Below are 19175 nucleotides of genomic sequence, written 5' to 3' on the forward strand. Positions count from 1 at the left end.
TACCGGAAATGCACATTTTATTGCTCCTCTTATGCGACTTGTCCCGACTTAGCTCGACTGACGCTCCGCTGACGCTTGCAGAAAACTACGTAAAATATGATTCGCGGCCACAAGTGACGGCGAGAGAGATGCGACATCTGTCCACCTCTTATCCGGGCACATACCTGCGGCCAACAGACTTGGAGGACTGCAAGACATTGCCACGGGGGTTGAATGCAGCTAACCACTCTGCTCAGTGTCCATCAGCGCGGGCACGTTCGTTTGCCAGTATACATATAATGGAGACCGCGTCTGACACAGCTGTTGCGAGACACAGTCGGCCGAGCTTTGCTGTGCACAGCCACTTGCAGTCGCGAGAGTTGAATTCCGCGGTGGCTCCGTGGCCGTGATCGTCTAGTGGTCAGGACATTGCGTTGTGGCCGCGACAACCCAGGCTCGAATCCGGGTCACGGCACTTTTTAAAGTTCTGCCTTGCTGTCGCTGCAATGACGATAGTGACCCAGTGATTGAAATCACGGTGCCCTCCTGATTTTGTGCTCATGTTCCTCAGGCTGCAGGTGGCACTACCGAATCCTTATAAACACGCGATGCCGCCGCACCAGGGCGCTGGCAGCTGCCTGTGTAGTTAATCTCTATTCGAAAAGGGCAGTCGTTTGAGGTGCGATGTTCGAGCAACCAGTCGCAACAGATCAGGAAGCTGTGTCGTGCACTGCATTCTACAAATGCCAGGAACACTGGTGTAGGTAGCGTGGCCGAGCGGTCTAAGGCGCTGGTTTAAGGCACCAGTCTCTTCGGAGGCGTGGGTTCGAATCCCACCGCTGCCAATTTTTACTTCTCGTTTTTGTGCCATTGCGGTGTGTTCTCGTGGGGTAGAACGCAGCTCCTGTGACCGCCGCGTCGCGTAGGTAGCGTGGCCGAGCGGTCTAAGGCGCTGGTTTCAGGCACCAGTCTCTTCGGAGGCGTGGGTTCGAATCCCACCGCTGCCAACGTTTTCCGTCTCGAAAACAGGAGCACTGATTTCCCGCGAAGGAAAAAGCGCAGCAAAGCGTGAGCGTCGCTTTCTTAAACTGTCGTAGCACAGTGGTGCGTGGTGTAACAACAGGATTCACCGGCGCAGTTTGGTCTCATGATTGCTGGCGTTCGTCTCCACGAGATACGTCCCGAGCATGCCGTTCTACGAAGTGGAAACGTTAATTTTTGCAGTTGTCGTCAAGTAGCGGGTGGACGCTCGCCGAGTTTGTTGGACGAGTGCTTGTGTCGTTATCCGGTGTCGTCTGGTGGCTGGGATGCCTGGCTCTCGCCCAGGAGGCCTGGGTTCGATTCCCGGTACCGGAAATGCACATTTTATTGCTCCTCTTATGCGACTTGTCCCGACTTAGCTCGACTGACGCTCCGCTGACGCTTGCAGAAAACTACGTAAAATATGATTCGCGGCCACAAGTGACGGCGAGAGAGATGCGACATCTGTCCACCTCTTATCCGGGCACATACCTGCGGCCAACAGACTTGGAGGACTGCAAGACATTGCCACGGGGGTTGAATGCAGCTAACCACTCTGCTCAGTGTCCATCAGCGCGGGCACGTTCGTTTGCCAGTATGCATATAATGGAGACCGCGTCTGACACAGCTGTTGCGAGACACAGTCGGCCGAGCTTTGCTGTGCACAGCCACTTGCAGTCGCGAGAGTTGAATTCCGCGGTGGCTCCGTGGCCGTGATCGTCTAGTGGTCAGGACATTGCGTTGTGGCCGCGACAACCCAGGCTCGAATCCGGGTCACGGCACTTTTTAAAGTTCTGCCTTGCTGTCGCTGCAATGACGATAGTGACCCAGTGATTGAAATCACGGTGCCCTCCTGATTTTGTGCTCATGTTCCTCAGGCTGCAGGTGGCACTACCGAATCCTTATAAACACGCGATGCCGCCGCACCAGGGCGCTGGCAGCTGCCTGTGTAGTTAATCTCTATTCGAAAAGGGCAGTCGTTTGAGGTGCGATGTTCGAGCAACCAGTCGCAACAGATCAGGAAGCTGTGTCGTGCACTGCATTCTACAAATGCCAGGAACACTGGTGTAGGTAGCGTGGCCGAGCGGTCTAAGGCGCTGGTTTAAGGCACCAGTCTCTTCGGAGGCGTGGGTTCGAATCCCACCGCTGCCAATTTTTACTTCTCGTTTTTGTGCCATTGCGGTGTGTTCTCGTGGGGTAGAACGCAGCTCCTGTGACCGCCGCGTCGCGTAGGTAGCGTGGCCGAGCGGTCTAAGGCGCTGGTTTCAGGCACCAGTCTCTTCGGAGGCGTGGGTTCGAATCCCACCGCTGCCAACGTTTTCCGTCTCGAAAACAGGAGCACTGATTTCCCGCGAAGGAAAAAGCGCAGCAAAGCGTGAGCGTCGCTTTCTTAAACTGTCGTAGCACAGTGGTGCGTGGTGTAACAACAGGATTCACCGGCGCAGTTTGGTCTCATGATTGCTGGCGTTCGTCTCCACGAGATACGTCCCGAGCATGCCGTTCTACGAAGTGGAAACGTTAATTTTTGCAGTTGTCGTCAAGTAGCGGGTGGACGCTCGCCGAGTTTGTTGGACGAGTGCTTGTGTCGTTATCCGGTGTCGTCTGGTGGCTGGGATGCCTGGCTCTCGCCCAGGAGGCCTGGGTTCGATTCCCGGTACCGGAAATGCACATTTTATTGCTCCTCTTATGCGACTTGTCCCGACTTAGCTCGACTGACGCTCCGCTGACGCTTGCAGAAAACTACGTAAAATATGATTCGCGGCCACAAGTGACGGCGAGAGAGATGCGACATCTGTCCACCTCTTATCCGGGCACATACCTGCGGCCAACAGACTTGGAGGACTGCAAGACATTGCCACGGGGGTTGAATGCAGCTAACCACTCTGCTCAGTGTCCATCAGCGCGGGCACGTTCGTTTGCCAGTATGCATATAATGGAGACCGCGTCTGACACAGCTGTTGCGAGACACAGTCGGCCGAGCTTTGCTGTGCACAGCCACTTGCAGTCGCGAGAGTTGAATTCCGCGGTGGCTCCGTGGCCGTGATCGTCTAGTGGTCAGGACATTGCGTTGTGGCCGCGACAACCCAGGCTCGAATCCGGGTCACGGCACTTTTTAAAGTTCTGCCTTGCTGTCGCTGCAATGACGATAGTGACCCAGTGATTGAAATCACGGTGCCCTCCTGATTTTGTGCTCATGTTCCTCAGGCTGCAGGTGGCACTACCGAATCCTTATAAACACGCGATGCCGCCGCACCAGGGCGCTGGCAGCTGCCTGTGTAGTTAATCTCTATTCGAAAAGGGCAGTCGTTTGAGGTGCGATGTTCGAGCAACCAGTCGCAACAGATCAGGAAGCTGTGTCGTGCACTGCATTCTACAAATGCCAGGAACACTGGTGTAGGTAGCGTGGCCGAGCGGTCTAAGGCGCTGGTTTAAGGCACCAGTCTCTTCGGAGGCGTGGGTTCGAATCCCACCGCTGCCAATTTTTACTTCTCGTTTTTGTGCCATTGCGGTGTGTTCTCGTGGGGTAGAACGCAGCTCCTGTGACCGCCGCGTCGCGTAGGTAGCGTGGCCGAGCGGTCTAAGGCGCTGGTTTCAGGCACCAGTCTCTTCGGAGGCGTGGGTTCGAATCCCACCGCTGCCAACGTTTTCCGTCTCGAAAACAGGAGCACTGATTTCCCGCGAAGGAAAAAGCGCAGCAAAGCGTGAGCGTCGCTTTCTTAAACTGTCGTAGCACAGTGGTGCGTGGTGTAACAACAGGATTCACCGGCGCAGTTTGGTCTCATGATTGCTGGCGTTCGTCTCCACGAGATACGTCCCGAGCATGCCGTTCTACGAAGTGGAAACGTTAATTTTTGCAGTTGTCGTCAAGTAGCGGGTGGACGCTCGCCGAGTTTGTTGGACGAGTGCTTGTGTCGTTATCCGGTGTCGTCTGGTGGCTGGGATGCCTGGCTCTCGCCCAGGAGGCCTGGGTTCGATTCCCGGTACCGGAAATGCACATTTTATTGCTCCTCTTATGCGACTTGTCCCGACTTAGCTCGACTGACGCTCCGCTGACGCTTGCAGAAAACTACGTAAAATATGATTCGCGGCCACAAGTGACGGCGAGAGAGATGCGACATCTGTCCACCTCTTATCCGGGCACATACCTGCGGCCAACAGACTTGGAGGACTGCAAGACATTGCCACGGGGGTTGAATGCAGCTAACCACTCTGCTCAGTGTCCATCAGCGCGGGCACGTTCGTTTGCCAGTATACATATAATGGAGACCGCGTCTGACACAGCTGTTGCGAGACACAGTCGGCCGAGCTTTGCTGTGCACAGCCACTTGCAGTCGCGAGAGTTGAATTCCGCGGTGGCTCCGTGGCCGTGATCGTCTAGTGGTCAGGACATTGCGTTGTGGCCGCGACAACCCAGGCTCGAATCCGGGTCACGGCACTTTTTAAAGTTCTGCCTTGCTGTCGCTGCAATGACGATAGTGACCCAGTGATTGAAATCACGGTGCCCTCCTGATTTTGTGCTCATGTTCCTCAGGCTGCAGGTGGCACTACCGAATCCTTATAAACACGCGATGCCGCCGCACCAGGGCGCTGGCAGCTGCCTGTGCAGTTAATCTCTATTCGAAAAGGGCAGTCGTTTGAGGTGCGATGTTCGAGCAACCAGTCGCAACAGATCAGGAAGCTGTGTCGTGCACTGCATTCTACAAATGCCAGGAACACTGGTGTAGGTAGCGTGGCCGAGCGGTCTAAGGCGCTGGTTTAAGGCACCAGTCTCTTCGGAGGCGTGGGTTCGAATCCCACCGCTGCCAATTTTTACTTCTCGTTTTTGTGCCATTGCGGTGTGTTCTCGTGGGGTAGAACGCAGCTCCTGTGACCGCCGCGTCGCGTAGGTAGCGTGGCCGAGCGGTCTAAGGCGCTGGTTTCAGGCACCAGTCTCTTCGGAGGCGTGGGTTCGAATCCCACCGCTGCCAACGTTTTCCGTCTCGAAAACAGGAGCACTGATTTCCCGCGAAGGAAAAAGCGCAGCAAAGCGTGAGCGTCGCTTTCTTAAACTGTCGTAGCACAGTGGTGCGTGGTGTAACAACAGGATTCACCGGCGCAGTTTGGTCTCATGATTGCTGGCGTTCGTCTCCACGAGATACGTCCCGAGCATGCCGTTCTACGAAGTGGAAACGTTAATTTTTGCAGTTGTCGTCAAGTAGCGGGTGGACGCTCGCCGAGTTTGTTGGACGAGTGCTTGTGTCGTTATCCGGTGTCGTCTGGTGGCTGGGATGCCTGGCTCTCGCCCAGGAGGCCTGGGTTCGATTCCCGGTACCGGAAATGCACATTTTATTGCTCCTCTTATGCGACTTGTCCCGACTTAGCTCGACTGACGCTTCGCTGACGCTTGCAGAAAACTACGTAAAATATGATTCGCGGCCACAAGTGACGGCGAGAGAGATGCGACATCTGTCCACCTCTTATCCGGGCACATACCTGCGGCCAACAGACTTGGAGGACTGCAAGACATTGCCACGGGGGTTGAATGCAGCTAACCACTCTGCTCAGTGTCCATCAGCGCGGGCACGTTCGTTTGCCAGTATGCATATAATGGAGACCGCGTCTGACACAGCTGTTGCGAGACACAGTCGGCCGAGCTTTGCTGTGCACAGCCACTTGCAGTCGCGAGAGTTGAATTCCGCGGTGGCTCCGTGGCCGTGATCGTCTAGTGGTCAGGACATTGCGTTGTGGCCGCGACAACCCAGGCTCGAATCCGGGTCACGGCACTTTTTAAAGTTCTGCCTTGCTGTCGCTGCAATGACGATAGTGACCCAGTGATTGAAATCACGGTGCCCTCCTGATTTTGTGCTCATGTTCCTCAGGCTGCAGGTGGCACTACCGAATCCTTATAAACACGCGATGCCGCCGCACCAGGGCGCTGGCAGCTGCCTGTGTAGTTAATCTCTATTCGAAAAGGGCAGTCGTTTGAGGTGCGATGTTCGAGCAACCAGTCGCAACAGATCAGGAAGCTGTGTCGTGCACTGCATTCTACAAATGCCAGGAACACTGGTGTAGGTAGCGTGGCCGAGCGGTCTAAGGCGCTGGTTTAAGGCACCAGTCTCTTCGGAGGCGTGGGTTCGAATCCCACCGCTGCCAATTTTTACTTCTCGTTTTTGTGCCATTGCGGTGTGTTCTCGTGGGGTAGAACGCAGCTCCTGTGACCGCCGCGTCGCGTAGGTAGCGTGGCCGAGCGGTCTAAGGCGCTGGTTTCAGGCACCAGTCTCTTCGGAGGCGTGGGTTCGAATCCCACCGCTGCCAACGTTTTCCGTCTCGAAAACAGGAGCACTGATTTCCCGCGAAGGAAAAAGCGCAGCAAAGCGTGAGCGTCGCTTTCTTAAACTGTCGTAGCACAGTGGTGCGTGGTGTAACAACAGGATTCACCGGCGCAGTTTGGTCTCATGATTGCTGGCGTTCGTCTCCACGAGATACGTCCCGAGCATGCCGTTCTACGAAGTGGAAACGTTAATTTTTGCAGTTGTCGTCAAGTAGCGGGTGGACGCTCGCCGAGTTTGTTGGACGAGTGCTTGTGTCGTTATCCGGTGTCGTCTGGTGGCTGGGATGCCTGGCTCTCGCCCAGGAGGCCTGGGTTCGATTCCCGGTACCGGAAATGCACATTTTATTGCTCCTCTTATGCGACTTGTCCCGACTTAGCTCGACTGACGCTCCGCTGACGCTTGCAGAAAACTACGTAAAATATGATTCGCGGCCACAAGTGACGGCGAGAGAGATGCGACATCTGTCCACCTCTTATCCGGGCACATACCTGCGGCCAACAGACTTGGAGGACTGCAAGACATTGCCACGGGGGTTGAATGCAGCTAACCACTCTGCTCAGTGTCCATCAGCGCGGGCACGTTCGTTTGCCAGTATACATATAATGGAGACCGCGTCTGACACAGCTGTTGCGAGACACAGTCGGCCGAGCTTTGCTGTGCACAGCCACTTGCAGTCGCGAGAGTTGAATTCCGCGGTGGCTCCGTGGCCGTGATCGTCTAGTGGTCAGGACATTGCGTTGTGGCCGCGACAACCCAGGCTCGAATCCGGGTCACGGCACTTTTTAAAGTTCTGCCTTGCTGTCGCTGCAATGACGATAGTGACCCAGTGATTGAAATCACGGTGCCCTCCTGATTTTGTGCTCATGTTCCTCAGGCTGCAGGTGGCACTACCGAATCCTTATAAACACGCGATGCCGCCGCACCAGGGCGCTGGCAGCTGCCTGTGTAGTTAATCTCTATTCGAAAAGGGCAGTCGTTTGAGGTGCGATGTTCGAGCAACCAGTCGCAACAGATCAGGAAGCTGTGTCGTGCACTGCATTCTACAAATGCCAGGAACACTGGTGTAGGTAGCGTGGCCGAGCGGTCTAAGGCGCTGGTTTAAGGCACCAGTCTCTTCGGAGGCGTGGGTTCGAATCCCACCGCTGCCAATTTTTACTTCTCGTTTTTGTGCCATTGCGGTGTGTTCTCGTGGGGTAGAACGCAGCTCCTGTGACCGCCGCGTCGCGTAGGTAGCGTGGCCGAGCGGTCTAAGGCGCTGGTTTCAGGCACCAGTCTCTTCGGAGGCGTGGGTTCGAATCCCACCGCTGCCAACGTTTTCCGTCTCGAAAACAGGAGCACTGATTTCCCGCGAAGGAAAAAGCGCAGCAAAGCGTGAGCGTCGCTTTCTTAAACTGTCGTAGCACAGTGGTGCGTGGTGTAACAACAGGATTCACCGGCGCAGTTTGGTCTCATGATTGCTGGCGTTCGTCTCCACGAGATACGTCCCGAGCATGCCGTTCTACGAAGTGGAAACGTTAATTTTTGCAGTTGTCGTCAAGTAGCGGGTGGACGCTCGCCGAGTTTGTTGGACGAGTGCTTGTGTCGTTATCCGGTGTCGTCTGGTGGCTGGGATGCCTGGCTCTCGCCCAGGAGGCCTGGGTTCGATTCCCGGTACCGGAAATGCACATTTTATTGCTCCTCTTATGCGACTTGTCCCGACTTAGCTCGACTGACGCTCCGCTGACGCTTGCAGAAAACTACGTAAAATATGATTCGCGGCCACAAGTGACGGCGAGAGAGATGCGACATCTGTCCACCTCTTATCCGGGCACATACCTGCGGCCAACAGACTTGGAGGACTGCAAGACATTGCCACGGGGGTTGAATGCAGCTAACCACTCTGCTCAGTGTCCATCAGCGCGGGCACGTTCGTTTGCCAGTATACATATAATGGAGACCGCGTCTGACACAGCTGTTGCGAGACACAGTCGGCCGAGCTTTGCTGTGCACAGCCACTTGCAGTCGCGAGAGTTGAATTCCGCGGTGGCTCCGTGGCCGTGATCGTCTAGTGGTCAGGACATTGCGTTGTGGCCGCGACAACCCAGGCTCGAATCCGGGTCACGGCACTTTTTAAAGTTCTGCCTTGCTGTCGCTGCAATGACGATAGTGACCCAGTGATTGAAATCACGGTGCCCTCCTGATTTTGTGCTCATGTTCCTCAGGCTGCAGGTGGCACTACCGAATCCTTATAAACACGCGATGCCGCCGCACCAGGGCGCTGGCAGCTGCCTGTGTAGTTAATCTCTATTCGAAAAGGGCAGTCGTTTGAGGTGCGATGTTCGAGCAACCAGTCGCAACAGATCAGGAAGCTGTGTCGTGCACTGCATTCTACAAATGCCAGGAACACTGGTGTAGGTAGCGTGGCCGAGCGGTCTAAGGCGCTGGTTTAAGGCACCAGTCTCTTCGGAGGCGTGGGTTCGAATCCCACCGCTGCCAATTTTTACTTCTCGTTTTTGTGCCATTGCGGTGTGTTCTCGTGGGGTAGAACGCAGCTCCTGTGACCGCCGCGTCGCGTAGGTAGCGTGGCCGAGCGGTCTAAGGCGCTGGTTTCAGGCACCAGTCTCTTCGGAGGCGTGGGTTCGAATCCCACCGCTGCCAACGTTTTCCGTCTCGAAAACAGGAGCACTGATTTCCCGCGAAGGAAAAAGCGCAGCAAAGCGTGAGCGTCGCTTTCTTAAACTGTCGTAGCACAGTGGTGCGTGGTGTAACAACAGGATTCACCGGCGCAGTTTGGTCTCATGATTGCTGGCGTTCGTCTCCACGAGATACGTCCCGAGCATGCCGTTCTACGAAGTGGAAACGTTAATTTTTGCAGTTGTCGTCAAGTAGCGGGTGGACGCTCGCCGAGTTTGTTGGACGAGTGCTTGTGTCGTTATCCGGTGTCGTCTGGTGGCTGGGATGCCTGGCTCTCGCCCAGGAGGCCTGGGTTCGATTCCCGGTACCGGAAATGCACATTTTATTGCTCCTCTTATGCGACTTGTCCCGACTTAGCTCGACTGACGCTCCGCTGACGCTTGCAGAAAACTACGTAAAATATGATTCGCGGCCACAAGTGACGGCGAGAGAGATGCGACATCTGTCCACCTCTTATCCGGGCACATACCTGCGGCCAACAGACTTGGAGGACTGCAAGACATTGCCACGGGGGTTGAATGCAGCTAACCACTCTGCTCAGTGTCCATCAGCGCGGGCACGTTCGTTTGCCAGTATACATATAATGGAGACCGCGTCTGACACAGCTGTTGCGAGACACAGTCGGCCGAGCTTTGCTGTGCACAGCCACTTGCAGTCGCGAGAGTTGAATTCCGCGGTGGCTCCGTGGCCGTGATCGTCTAGTGGTCAGGACATTGCGTTGTGGCCGCGACAACCCAGGCTCGAATCCGGGTCACGGCACTTTTTAAAGTTCTGCCTTGCTGTCGCTGCAATGACGATAGTGACCCAGTGATTGAAATCACGGTGCCCTCCTGATTTTGTGCTCATGTTCCTCAGGCTGCAGGTGGCACTACCGAATCCTTATAAACACGCGATGCCGCCGCACCAGGGCGCTGGCAGCTGCCTGTGTAGTTAATCTCTATTCGAAAAGGGCAGTCGTTTGAGGTGCGATGTTCGAGCAACCAGTCGCAACAGATCAGGAAGCTGTGTCGTGCACTGCATTCTACAAATGCCAGGAACACTGGTGTAGGTAGCGTGGCCGAGCGGTCTAAGGCGCTGGTTTAAGGCACCAGTCTCTTCGGAGGCGTGGGTTCGAATCCCACCGCTGCCAATTTTTACTTCTCGTTTTTGTGCCATTGCGGTGTGTTCTCGTGGGGTAGAACGCAGCTCCTGTGACCGCCGCGTCGCGTAGGTAGCGTGGCCGAGCGGTCTAAGGCGCTGGTTTCAGGCACCAGTCTCTTCGGAGGCGTGGGTTCGAATCCCACCGCTGCCAACGTTTTCCGTCTCGAAAACAGGAGCACTGATTTCCCGCGAAGGAAAAAGCGCAGCAAAGCGTGAGCGTCGCTTTCTTAAACTGTCGTAGCACAGTGGTGCGTGGTGTAACAACAGGATTCACCGGCGCAGTTTGGTCTCATGATTGCTGGCGTTCGTCTCCACGAGATACGTCCCGAGCATGCCGTTCTACGAAGTGGAAACGTTAATTTTTGCAGTTGTCGTCAAGTAGCGGGTGGACGCTCGCCGAGTTTGTTGGACGAGTGCTTGTGTCGTTATCCGGTGTCGTCTGGTGGCTGGGATGCCTGGCTCTCGCCCAGGAGGCCTGGGTTCGATTCCCGGTACCGGAAATGCACATTTTATTGCTCCTCTTATGCGACTTGTCCCGACTTAGCTCGACTGACGCTCCGCTGACGCTTGCAGAAAACTACGTAAAATATGATTCGCGGCCACAAGTGACGGCGAGAGAGATGCGACATCTGTCCACCTCTTATCCGGGCACATACCTGCGGCCAACAGACTTGGAGGACTGCAAGACATTGCCACGGGGGTTGAATGCAGCTAACCACTCTGCTCAGTGTCCATCAGCGCGGGCACGTTCGTTTGCCAGTATACATATAATGGAGACCGCGTCTGACACAGCTGTTGCGAGACACAGTCGGCCGAGCTTTGCTGTGCACAGCCACTTGCAGTCGCGAGAGTTGAATTCCGCGGTGGCTCCGTGGCCGTGATCGTCTAGTGGTCAGGACATTGCGTTGTGGCCGCGACAACCCAGGCTCGAATCCGGGTCACGGCACTTTTTAAAGTTCTGCCTTGCTGTCGCTGCAATGACGATAGTGACCCAGTGATTGAAATCACGGTGCCCTCCTGATTTTGTGCTCATGTTCCTCAGGCTGCAGGTGGCACTACCGAATCCTTATAAACACGCGATGCCGCCGCACCAGGGCGCTGGCAGCTGCCTGTGTAGTTAATCTCTATTCGAAAAGGGCAGTCGTTTGAGGTGCGATGTTCGAGCAACCAGTCGCAACAGATCAGGAAGCTGTGTCGTGCACTGCATTCTACAAATGCCAGGAACACTGGTGTAGGTAGCGTGGCCGAGCGGTCTAAGGCGCTGGTTTAAGGCACCAGTCTCTTCGGAGGCGTGGGTTCGAATCCCACCGCTGCCAATTTTTACTTCTCGTTTTTGTGCCATTGCGGTGTGTTCTCGTGGGGTAGAACGCAGCTCCTGTGACCGCCGCGTCGCGTAGGTAGCGTGGCCGAGCGGTCTAAGGCGCTGGTTTCAGGCACCAGTCTCTTCGGAGGCGTGGGTTCGAATCCCACCGCTGCCAACGTTTTCCGTCTCGAAAACAGGAGCACTGATTTCCCGCGAAGGAAAAAGCGCAGCAAAGCGTGAGCGTCGCTTTCTTAAACTGTCGTAGCACAGTGGTGCGTGGTGTAACAACAGGATTCACCGGCGCAGTTTGGTCTCATGATTGCTGGCGTTCGTCTCCACGAGATACGTCCCGAGCATGCCGTTCTACGAAGTGGAAACGTTAATTTTTGCAGTTGTCGTCAAGTAGCGGGTGGACGCTCGCCGAGTTTGTTGGACGAGTGCTTGTGTCGTTATCCGGTGTCGTCTGGTGGCTGGGATGCCTGGCTCTCGCCCAGGAGGCCTGGGTTCGATTCCCGGTACCGGAAATGCACATTTTATTGCTCCTCTTATGCGACTTGTCCCGACTTAGCTCGACTGACGCTCCGCTGACGCTTGCAGAAAACTACGTAAAATATGATTCGCGGCCACAAGTGACGGCGAGAGAGATGCGACATCTGTCCACCTCTTATCCGGGCACATACCTGCGGCCAACAGACTTGGAGGACTGCAAGACATTGCCACGGGGGTTGAATGCAGCTAACCACTCTGCTCAGTGTCCATCAGCGCGGGCACGTTCGTTTGCCAGTATACATATAATGGAGACCGCGTCTGACACAGCTGTTGCGAGACACAGTCGGCCGAGCTTTGCTGTGCACAGCCACTTGCAGTCGCGAGAGTTGAATTCCGCGGTGGCTCCGTGGCCGTGATCGTCTAGTGGTCAGGACATTGCGTTGTGGCCGCGACAACCCAGGCTCGAATCCGGGTCACGGCACTTTTTAAAGTTCTGCCTTGCTGTCGCTGCAATGACGATAGTGACCCAGTGATTGAAATCACGGTGCCCTCCTGATTTTGTGCTCATGTTCCTCAGGCTGCAGGTGGCACTACCGAATCCTTATAAACACGCGATGCCGCCGCACCAGGGCGCTGGCAGCTGCCTGTGTAGTTAATCTCTATTCGAAAAGGGCAGTCGTTTGAGGTGCGATGTTCGAGCAACCAGTCGCAACAGATCAGGAAGCTGTGTCGTGCACTGCATTCTACAAATGCCAGGAACACTGGTGTAGGTAGCGTGGCCGAGCGGTCTAAGGCGCTGGTTTAAGGCACCAGTCTCTTCGGAGGCGTGGGTTCGAATCCCACCGCTGCCAATTTTTACTTCTCGTTTTTGTGCCATTGCGGTGTGTTCTCGTGGGGTAGAACGCAGCTCCTGTGACCGCCGCGTCGCGTAGGTAGCGTGGCCGAGCGGTCTAAGGCGCTGGTTTCAGGCACCAGTCTCTTCGGAGGCGTGGGTTCGAATCCCACCGCTGCCAACGTTTTCCGTCTCGAAAACAGGAGCACTGATTTCCCGCGAAGGAAAAAGCGCAGCAAAGCGTGAGCGTCGCTTTCTTAAACTGTCGTAGCACAGTGGTGCGTGGTGTAACAACAGGATTCACCGGCGCAGTTTGGTCTCATGATTGCTGGCGTTCGTCTCCACGAGATACGTCCCGAGCATGCCGTTCTACGAAGTGGAAACGTTAATTTTTGCAGTTGTCGTCAAGTAGCGGGTGGACGCTCGCCGAGTTTGTTGGACGAGTGCTTGTGTCGTTATCCGGTGTCGTCTGGTGGCTGGGATGCCTGGCTCTCGCCCAGGAGGCCTGGGTTCGATTCCCGGTACCGGAAATGCACATTTTATTGCTCCTCTTATGCGACTTGTCCCGACTTAGCTCGACTGACGCTCCGCTGACGCTTGCAGAAAACTACGTAAAATATGATTCGCGGCCACAAGTGACGGCGAGAGAGATGCGACATCTGTCCACCTCTTATCCGGGCACATACCTGCGGCCAACAGACTTGGAGGACTGCAAGACATTGCCACGGGGGTTGAATGCAGCTAACCACTCTGCTCAGTGTCCATCAGCGCGGGCACGTTCGTTTGCCAGTATACATATAATGGAGACCGCGTCTGACACAGCTGTTGCGAGACACAGTCGGCCGAGCTTTGCTGTGCACAGCCACTTGCAGTCGCGAGAGTTGAATTCCGCGGTGGCTCCGTGGCCGTGATCGTCTAGTGGTCAGGACATTGCGTTGTGGCCGCGACAACCCAGGCTCGAATCCGGGTCACGGCACTTTTTAAAGTTCTGCCTTGCTGTCGCTGCAATGACGATAGTGACCCAGTGATTGAAATCACGGTGCCCTCCTGATTTTGTGCTCATGTTCCTCAGGCTGCAGGTGGCACTACCGAATCCTTATAAACACGCGATGCCGCCGCACCAGGGCGCTGGCAGCTGCCTGTGTAGTTAATCTCTATTCGAAAAGGGCAGTCGTTTGAGGTGCGATGTTCGAGCAACCAGTCGCAACAGATCAGGAAGCTGTGTCGTGCACTGCATTCTACAAATGCCAGGAACACTGGTGTAGGTAGCGTGGCCGAGCGGTCTAAGGCGCTGGTTTAAGGCACCAGTCTCTTCGGAGGCGTGGGTTCGAATCCCACCGCTGCCAATTTTTACTTCTCGTTTTTGTGCCATTGCGGTGTGTTCTCGTGGGGTAGAACGCAGCTCCTGTGACCGCCGCGTCGCGTAGGTAGCGTGGCCGAGCGGTCTAAGGCGCTGGTTTCAGGCACCAGTCTCTTCGGAGGCGTGGGTTCGAATCCCACCGCTGCCAACGTTTTCCGTCTCGAAAACAGGAGCACTGATTTCCCGCGAAGGAAAAAGCGCAGCAAAGCGTGAGCGTCGCTTTCTTAAACTGTCGTAGCACAGTGGTGCGTGGTGTAACAACAGGATTCACCGGCGCAGTTTGGTCTCATGATTGCTGGCGTTCGTCTCCACGAGATACGTCCCGAGCATGCCGTTCTACGAAGTGGAAACGTTAATTTTTGCAGTTGTCGTCAAGTAGCGGGTGGACGCTCGCCGAGTTTGTTGGACGAGTGCTTGTGTCGTTATCCGGTGTCGTCTGGTGGCTGGGATGCCTGGCTCTCGCCCAGGAGGCCTGGGTTCGATTCCCGGTACCGGAAATGCACATTTTATTGCTCCTCTTATGCGACTTGTCCCGACTTAGCTCGACTGACGCTCCGCTGACGCTTGCAGAAAACTACGTAAAATATGATTCGCGGCCACAAGTGACGGCGAGAGAGATGCGACATCTGTCCACCTCTTATCCGGGCACATACCTGCGGCCAACAGACTTGGAGGACTGCAAGACATTGCCACGGGGGTTGAATGCAGCTAACCACTCTGCTCAGTGTCCATCAGCGCGGGCACGTTCGTTTGCCAGTATACATATAATGGAGACCGCGTCTGACACAGCTGTTGCGAGACACAGTCGGCCGAGCTTTGCTGTGCACAGCCACTTGCAGTCGCGAGAGTTGAATTCCGCGGTGGCTCCGTGGCCGTGATCGTCTAGTGGTCAGGACATTGCGTTGTGGCCGCGACAACCCAGGCTCGAATCCGGGTCACGGCACTTTTTAAAGTTCTGCCTTGCTGTCGCTGCAATGACGATAGTGACCCAGTGATTGAAATCACGGTGCCCTCCTGATTTTGTGCTCATGTTCCTCAGGCTGCAGGTGGCACTACCGAATCCTTATAAACACGCGATGCCGCCGCACCAGGGCGCTGGCAGCTGCCTGTGTAGTTAATCTCTATTCGAAAAGGGCAGTCGTTTGAGGTGCGATGTTCGAGCAACCAGTCGCAACAGATCAGGAAGCTGTGTCGTGCACTGCATTCTACAAATGCCAGGAACACTGGTGTAGGTAGCGTGGCCGAGCGGTCTAAGGCGCTGGTTTAAGGCACCAGTCTCTTCGGAGGCGTGGGTTCGAATCCCACCGCTGCCAATTTTTACTTCTCGTTTTTGTGCCATTGCGGTGTGTTCTCGTGGGGTAGAACGCAGCTCCTGTGACCGCCGCGTCGCGTAGGTAGCGTGGCCGAGCGGTCTAAGGCGCTGGTTTCAGGCACCAGTCTCTTCGGAGGCGTGGGTTCGAATCCCACCGCTGCCAACGTTTTCCGTCTCGAAAACAGGAGCACTGATTTCCCGCGAAGGAAAAAGCGCAGCAAAGCGTGAGCGTCGCTTTCTTAAACTGTCGTAGCACAGTGGTGCGTGGTGTAACAACAGGATTCACCGGCGCAGTTTGGTCTCATGATTGCTGGCGTTCGTCTCCACGAGATACGTCCCGAGCATGCCGTTCTACGAAGTGGAAACGTTAATTTTTGCAGTTGTCGTCAAGTAGCGGGTGGACGCTCGCCGAGTTTGTTGGACGAGTGCTTGTGTCGTTATCCGGTGTCGTCTGGTGGCTGGGATGCCTGGCTCTCGCCCAGGAGGCCTGGGTTCGATTCCCGGTACCGGAAATGCACATTTTATTGCTCCTCTTATGCGACTTGTCCCGACTTAGCTCGACTGACGCTCCGCTGACGCTTGCAGAAAACTACGTAAAATATGATTCGCGGCCACAAGTGACGGCGAGAGAGATGCGACATCTGTCCACCTCTTATCCGGGCACATACCTGCGGCCAACAGACTTGGAGGACTGCAAGACATTGCCACGGGGGTTGAATGCAGCTAACCACTCTGCTCAGTGTCCATCAGCGCGGGCACGTTCGTTTGCCAGTATACATATAATGGAGACCGCGTCTGACACAGCTGTTGCGAGACACAGTCGGCCGAGCTTTGCTGTGCACAGCCACTTGCAGTCGCGAGAGTTGAATTCCGCGGTGGCTCCGTGGCCGTGATCGTCTAGTGGTCAGGACATTGCGTTGTGGCCGCGACAACCCAGGCTCGAATCCGGGTCACGGCACTTTTTAAAGTTCTGCCTTGCTGTCGCTGCAATGACGATAGTGACCCAGTGATTGAAATCACGGTGCCCTCCTGATTTTGTGCTCATGTTCCTCAGGCTGCAGGTGGCACTACCGAATCCTTATAAACACGCGATGCCGCCGCACCAGGGCGCCGGCAGCTGCCTGTGTAGTTAATCTCTATTCGAAAAGGGCAGTCGTTTGAGGTGCGATGTTCGAGCAACCAGTCGCAACAGATCAGGAAGCTGTGTCGTGCACTGCATTCTACAAATGCCAGGAACACTGGTGTAGGTAGCGTGGCCGAGCGGTCTAAGGCGCTGGTTTAAGGCACCAGTCTCTTCGGAGTCGTGGGCCCGAACACATGGCGCGCTCGCTCCGGCGTGTCGGGCGGTGTTTACGTGTGCTTCGCGGTCGGCGGCGGTTCATCGCGGTGACTGTTTCTTCGCTGCTGTAGTCAGCTGAACTGTAAGTTAAGATGGATTCTGAAGACCGAGAAAATAATATCCAATGCGAATTTGATAGAAACGTAACCCGACCATCTGCTTTCGAAATTCACTCATGGATGAAAATTGGCTTGAAAATTCCTGAAAGTGATGTGTTAGGCTTGCAATTGGACGCGTTCCTGAACTCTTTGTTTGTAAAATTGAAATGTCCGGAACTGTGCGATGCTCTCGTAAGTGAAAACGATGGTGTACGAAAATTCAAACACTCTGATGGGACAATTAGTGATGTTACTCTGTCGAATGCTGGATTTGGTATCCGTAACGTTAGAGTATTCAATCTTCCGTTTGAAACCAGGAATGAGACTATAGCTCGTAGCCTTATGCCTTATGGCACAGTATTGTCGATTACGAAAGAAAAGTGGTCGTCCGCTTATATCTATCAAGTTGAGAACGGTATCCGTAGTGTCAAAATGATTGTTAGGAAGCACGTTCCTTCGTTTTTGGTTATGGCCGGCCACCGGGCTTTTATTTCGTATAGTGGTCAGCCCCAAACCTGCTCCTATTGTAATGCTACAGACCATTTTCGGCAAAATTGTCCTAGGCGTAGGCGCCCTGCGCAGCTGCTGCCCCGTGGGCAAAATGACGACGCGTCGTACGCGGCCGTGTTGTTAGGTGTTCCCCGTTCACCGGCACGTTCCGCGGACACGGAAACGCATTTAGTTGATGCGGTCGCGATGGATACCGACGCCACTGCAACCGGACTTCACCCTGTTCCAAACGTGTCCGTACCTTCTCAGTCAGTTCCCTTAGCTACTGTATTGCTTCCGCCTCCGGCTGTGCCTGAAGTTCCGGAACGGACCGGATCACAACCCGTTCAGGTGGTTACCCCCCCTGTTGCTGTTGTGGATTCGTCACCGTCTAATTCCGTACTTCAAGATGTTCCGGACGCGGCTCCTGCTTCACAGGAACCAAAGCCAAGGCGTGAATGTGTTTCGGACAGGCGTGGCAATACTGACCGCTTCCGCAGTGCCAGTAGTTCACGGATTTTAGAAAAACGAACCTTTTCTCGCGGAGAACGCAGCCCGTCTCCGGAGTGGAAGCAGGTTCCCCGTCCGAAGTGGAAACAAAAGCCCAAATCTGTGCAAAAGCCGGCGCACAAGCCCTTGCCCCGCCCCGTAGTCGAATCTCGGCCGTCGGTTGCGGGGGGGCGTCGTCCACAGCGTCCTGTGGCGAGCAGTCAGCCACCGCCTACGACAAGTGTGTCGGAAGACAGGCGGGAAGAGGTTGTACGTCAGTTAAAGGAAATGTTGCACCACTCTGATGTAAATCTAGCAATGGACACTACGACGTCTCAGGCAACGAACCCGGCACAACTTTCGGTTAAGCGTAAGGCGGAAGACACCCCCCAGCGACGCACGCGTCCCCCTTCGCAGGATTCCGCGTCTGCACCTCCCACACAAGGACCGCCTACTTCAGCTGCACCGTCTGAACGTTGTTACTGGGCAGACGATATGGAGGAGGAGGGTGGGTCCACTCCTGCCGTCTAATTTGTTTTCTTTGTTTTTCCTTGTTGTCTATGGTAGCACGCCCTCCATCAGTTGTGGCTACTATTAATCTTAATAAATTGGAGTCGCCTGTGAAGTTTGCAAGTTTTGTGGGTTTTTTAAATTACATTGCTGCTGACGTAGTGTTTTTGCAGGAGATTGTGGTAGATCTACTTCACTCAATTCCGGGCTATCAAGTTCTCTTGAACTTTGATATCGAGTGTAATTGTGGTACTGCTATTTTAATTCGTGTTGATCTTGACTATAATAATGTTGCTACCATTCCTAATGGTCGTGGTGTGGCTTGCACGATCAACAACGTACGATATATTAACGTGTACGCCCCTTCTGGTGCCGACGGGCAGCCGCGTCGCCGTGTGTTTTATAGTAGTGACATTTGTTACCTTTTACGGGGCCCCCATCTGCCTGTAGTCATGGGCGGCGATTTTAACTGCGTGCTGGAAGATAGAGATCAGGAGCCACGGCAGTATAAGTGCCTACAATTACAGACGCTCGTTACGGAGATGAATTTAATTGACTCGTGGTGTTCTTTACACCCGCGGGACGTGGGATTTACTTTCTTTTACCCCACGGGTAGGAGTAGGCTTGATAGAATTTATGTTTCTCGTGATAAACAGCACTGTCTTACGGAATCCTCTGTTCAACCCGTAATTTTTTCCGATCATTGTGCGTATGTCTGCCGCTTTCATTCTCTATTGCCGATTAAACCCCGCGCCAGTCGATTATGGAAGTTTAATGTGCGACATCTCTCACACCCGCACTTTGCGCCGGTTATCGTGCGTGTGTGGCAG

General features: G+C 54.8%; 24 non-coding genes across 24 annotated transcripts; all 24 read left to right on the forward strand.

Annotated features, from left to right (window-relative positions):
• Nucleotides 1–742: 742 nt before the first annotated feature.
• Trnal-aag (transfer RNA leucine (anticodon AAG)) lies at nucleotides 743–824 on the forward strand. The gene has a single exon. It is a non-coding gene; the product is annotated as a tRNA-Leu (tRNA).
• An 80-nt stretch (nucleotides 825–904) lies between these two features.
• Nucleotides 905–986, forward strand: Trnal-cag (transfer RNA leucine (anticodon CAG)). Its single transcript has one exon. It is a non-coding gene; the product is annotated as a tRNA-Leu (tRNA).
• Nucleotides 987–2069: 1083 nt separating this feature from the next.
• Nucleotides 2070–2151, forward strand: Trnal-aag (transfer RNA leucine (anticodon AAG)). Its single transcript has one exon. It is a non-coding gene; the product is annotated as a tRNA-Leu (tRNA).
• Nucleotides 2152–2231: 80 nt separating this feature from the next.
• Nucleotides 2232–2313, forward strand: Trnal-cag (transfer RNA leucine (anticodon CAG)). The gene has a single exon. It is a non-coding gene; the product is annotated as a tRNA-Leu (tRNA).
• A 1083-nt stretch (nucleotides 2314–3396) lies between these two features.
• Nucleotides 3397–3478, forward strand: Trnal-aag (transfer RNA leucine (anticodon AAG)). Its single transcript has one exon. It is a non-coding gene; the product is annotated as a tRNA-Leu (tRNA).
• Nucleotides 3479–3558: 80 nt separating this feature from the next.
• On the forward strand, nucleotides 3559–3640 carry Trnal-cag (transfer RNA leucine (anticodon CAG)). Its single transcript has one exon. It is a non-coding gene; the product is annotated as a tRNA-Leu (tRNA).
• A 1083-nt stretch (nucleotides 3641–4723) lies between these two features.
• Nucleotides 4724–4805, forward strand: Trnal-aag (transfer RNA leucine (anticodon AAG)). The gene has a single exon. It is a non-coding gene; the product is annotated as a tRNA-Leu (tRNA).
• An 80-nt stretch (nucleotides 4806–4885) lies between these two features.
• Trnal-cag (transfer RNA leucine (anticodon CAG)) lies at nucleotides 4886–4967 on the forward strand. The gene has a single exon. It is a non-coding gene; the product is annotated as a tRNA-Leu (tRNA).
• Nucleotides 4968–6050: 1083 nt separating this feature from the next.
• Trnal-aag (transfer RNA leucine (anticodon AAG)) lies at nucleotides 6051–6132 on the forward strand. The gene has a single exon. It is a non-coding gene; the product is annotated as a tRNA-Leu (tRNA).
• An 80-nt stretch (nucleotides 6133–6212) lies between these two features.
• Nucleotides 6213–6294, forward strand: Trnal-cag (transfer RNA leucine (anticodon CAG)). Its single transcript has one exon. It is a non-coding gene; the product is annotated as a tRNA-Leu (tRNA).
• Nucleotides 6295–7377: 1083 nt separating this feature from the next.
• Nucleotides 7378–7459, forward strand: Trnal-aag (transfer RNA leucine (anticodon AAG)). Its single transcript has one exon. It is a non-coding gene; the product is annotated as a tRNA-Leu (tRNA).
• Nucleotides 7460–7539: 80 nt separating this feature from the next.
• Trnal-cag (transfer RNA leucine (anticodon CAG)) lies at nucleotides 7540–7621 on the forward strand. Its single transcript has one exon. It is a non-coding gene; the product is annotated as a tRNA-Leu (tRNA).
• A 1083-nt stretch (nucleotides 7622–8704) lies between these two features.
• Trnal-aag (transfer RNA leucine (anticodon AAG)) lies at nucleotides 8705–8786 on the forward strand. Its single transcript has one exon. It is a non-coding gene; the product is annotated as a tRNA-Leu (tRNA).
• An 80-nt stretch (nucleotides 8787–8866) lies between these two features.
• Nucleotides 8867–8948, forward strand: Trnal-cag (transfer RNA leucine (anticodon CAG)). The gene has a single exon. It is a non-coding gene; the product is annotated as a tRNA-Leu (tRNA).
• Nucleotides 8949–10031: 1083 nt separating this feature from the next.
• Nucleotides 10032–10113, forward strand: Trnal-aag (transfer RNA leucine (anticodon AAG)). Its single transcript has one exon. It is a non-coding gene; the product is annotated as a tRNA-Leu (tRNA).
• An 80-nt stretch (nucleotides 10114–10193) lies between these two features.
• Trnal-cag (transfer RNA leucine (anticodon CAG)) lies at nucleotides 10194–10275 on the forward strand. The gene has a single exon. It is a non-coding gene; the product is annotated as a tRNA-Leu (tRNA).
• Nucleotides 10276–11358: 1083 nt separating this feature from the next.
• Trnal-aag (transfer RNA leucine (anticodon AAG)) lies at nucleotides 11359–11440 on the forward strand. Its single transcript has one exon. It is a non-coding gene; the product is annotated as a tRNA-Leu (tRNA).
• Nucleotides 11441–11520: 80 nt separating this feature from the next.
• Nucleotides 11521–11602, forward strand: Trnal-cag (transfer RNA leucine (anticodon CAG)). The gene has a single exon. It is a non-coding gene; the product is annotated as a tRNA-Leu (tRNA).
• A 1083-nt stretch (nucleotides 11603–12685) lies between these two features.
• On the forward strand, nucleotides 12686–12767 carry Trnal-aag (transfer RNA leucine (anticodon AAG)). Its single transcript has one exon. It is a non-coding gene; the product is annotated as a tRNA-Leu (tRNA).
• Nucleotides 12768–12847: 80 nt separating this feature from the next.
• Nucleotides 12848–12929, forward strand: Trnal-cag (transfer RNA leucine (anticodon CAG)). Its single transcript has one exon. It is a non-coding gene; the product is annotated as a tRNA-Leu (tRNA).
• Nucleotides 12930–14012: 1083 nt separating this feature from the next.
• Trnal-aag (transfer RNA leucine (anticodon AAG)) lies at nucleotides 14013–14094 on the forward strand. The gene has a single exon. It is a non-coding gene; the product is annotated as a tRNA-Leu (tRNA).
• Nucleotides 14095–14174: 80 nt separating this feature from the next.
• Nucleotides 14175–14256, forward strand: Trnal-cag (transfer RNA leucine (anticodon CAG)). The gene has a single exon. It is a non-coding gene; the product is annotated as a tRNA-Leu (tRNA).
• A 1083-nt stretch (nucleotides 14257–15339) lies between these two features.
• Nucleotides 15340–15421, forward strand: Trnal-aag (transfer RNA leucine (anticodon AAG)). Its single transcript has one exon. It is a non-coding gene; the product is annotated as a tRNA-Leu (tRNA).
• Nucleotides 15422–15501: 80 nt separating this feature from the next.
• Nucleotides 15502–15583, forward strand: Trnal-cag (transfer RNA leucine (anticodon CAG)). The gene has a single exon. It is a non-coding gene; the product is annotated as a tRNA-Leu (tRNA).
• Nucleotides 15584–19175: the final 3592 nt, after the last annotated feature.

This window comes from Schistocerca serialis, chromosome 2, assembly GCF_023864345.2.
Source record: "Schistocerca serialis cubense isolate TAMUIC-IGC-003099 chromosome 2, iqSchSeri2.2, whole genome shotgun sequence".
Classification (NCBI taxonomy): domain Eukaryota; kingdom Metazoa; phylum Arthropoda; class Insecta; order Orthoptera; family Acrididae; genus Schistocerca; species Schistocerca serialis.